The sequence below is a fragment of the Aethalodelphis obliquidens genome, unplaced genomic scaffold (assembly GCF_003676395.1).
Source record: "Aethalodelphis obliquidens isolate GAN/ISIS:26980383/991018 unplaced genomic scaffold, ASM367639v1 scaffold42, whole genome shotgun sequence".
Lineage (NCBI taxonomy): Eukaryota > Metazoa > Chordata > Mammalia > Artiodactyla > Delphinidae > Aethalodelphis > Aethalodelphis obliquidens.
In genome coordinates this window covers 12,241,225-12,243,561 of record NW_020837986.1, presented here as the reverse complement: position 1 = coordinate 12,243,561, position 2,337 = coordinate 12,241,225, and positions in this window count along the sequence as shown.

Sequence of the window (2,337 nt, the reverse complement as noted above, 5' to 3'; positions counted from 1 at the left end):
ACACACACACACACACACACACACACACACACACACACACACACACACAGAAGTCAACGGGAAGAGCAAGTTCCCAGGGTCGATGAGGGCATCACATGAGGGAGAAATACAGATAGATCACTGCTCAGAAGCCCCCAGCAGCTCATCGTGCTCTGAATAAAGTCCAGTCTCCTCTCTGCAGCCCCAGGGCCTCGTGAGATCTGGCTCCTGCCCACCTCTCTAGCTCTGTCTCTTCACCCACTATGCTCCAGCCACACAGGATGGGCTGGTGCTCACCTCAGGGCCTTTGCACATGCTGTCTCCCTGCCTGGAACACTCTTCTCTCCACTGTTGGTCTCTGTGCGAATGTCATCACCTCAGAGAGCTGCTCCCTGACCACCACATGTAAATATCTAAAGTAAGCCTTTTCTCTCTCCCTCACCCAAAACCCTCTCTCTCTTTCTACTCTGTTCCCTTCGAAATACTGATCTCACTGTGTGTATGAGTAAAGTTATATGTGAAGTTGTATATATACATATACACACATATGTATATTTGTGTGTGTTCATTTATTTAACTTTGTGTGTTCACTGTCTCTCCAGTTTGGGGACGGGGACTATAAACAGTATACTCTCTGAAGGGTACACAGGGTGTGCTCAGTAAACACTGAAATATGAAATCCCAAGATCTATACCTGGAAGAGATCTAATGTTATTGCTCCATTATTAACATGGAGAAACCAAGGCCCAGATAGGGAAAATGACTTTCCCAAGTCACCCAGCAGGTAGGATCAGGACTGGAGCCAGGGCTCCTGCCTCCCCATACTGTTCCATCCTTTCCACACAGGTGTGGCAGCTCTGAGACTAGAAGTGAACCCTGTGATTCCATGTCTACAGAAATTCTTACACCAGTGGATGAGGGTACATGTGCAAGGGTGTTCTTTGCAGCTTCACTTGTTACAGGGTGAAAAATAAAGTTAACCTAGGTGTCCATCAATAGGGAATTGGTAAAATAAGTCAGGTAATGGCTATATAAGGTGGAATTCTATGCAGCTGTTTAAAAGAAAGGGGTTGTTCTATATGTACTGATGTTGAGAGGAACAAACAAGGTGCAGGACCATCTGGTTAGAATGTTCCCATCTATTCATTCTTCTATGTGTGTAGAAAACAGTCTGTCAGGATATACTCCAAAATGTCAATAGTGGTTACCCCTGAGAATAGGATTTAGGAGAAAAGGGGAAGAAGTGTTGGGTTGGACTTTCATTTTTACTGTATACATTTTATAGTGTCTTCTATAATGATCTACGACTTTCAAAAATCAATGGATTGGGGCTTCCCTGGTGGTGCAGTGGTTGAGAGTACGCCTGCCGATGCAGGGGACGCGGGTTCGTGCCCCGGTCCAGGAAGATCCCACATGCCGCAAAGCAGCTAGGCCCGTGAGCCATGGCCACTGAGCCTGTGCGTCCGGAGCCTGTGCTCCGCAGCGGGAGAGGCCACAACAGTGAGAGGCCCGCGTACTGCCAAAAAAAAAAAAAAAACCTATGAAAGGTCATAATCCTGATGCCAACCAAGACAAGTGTGGCTCAGCCGGGCCTATTAAGACCTCTTCACACAGAGGTCATTAAGAATTCGTCCCTGCCTTATGACCTGCAACTGTGATACCAGCCAAGCCTTGGCCAACCTTGAAAGGGCCCTCTCCTTCAAGAGTCAGCAGGTCAAATCACTTAGAGCTTGGGAACAAGCACTGTCCTTGTGCCCAGCCTGAGAAACCACACCTGCATGAAACACCTTCCCACGGATCCTGGATTAGCAGAATTCAAAGGCTGCCCCACCTCCTAAAGCTAAAGGACAGAGACACTAAGAACTGGGAGGTCCCAAGGGCCGTCAGAGGTTGCATCCCTGATGTGCCCCTTCCCGACCTCTGGAGTTGGGTTCATTCTCTGGGTCCAAAGAATCAATGGATGCACTGAAATCAAAGTTCACCCACCAACAGGTGTCACAAATTTCACCTAAAAGATGATTCCATTTCCCTCAAATGTCCAAGAAAAATAAGACCCAGGACAGTTGGGTTTTGTCTTCTGCTTATCATCATGTATAGGTTCTGCCTAGGTTCTGCCCTCTGGAAAAGGTCAATGTCATTTGTTCTATGCATCTAACATTCCAGCCAATTCCAAAATGGGACCTTTGGCAACTGAAACTGTAGCTGAGGTTCACAGTATGAGAGCAGTGAAGTTGGGGAGGGCCCTGCAGCAAAATGCTGAGCCTGAAGGCAGGGACCCAGCCCAATTCCCACCCCAGCCCCTACTCCCCGACTTCAGGCATTAACCATCCCATCAGTCAAAATCGCCTCCCTCTCCCA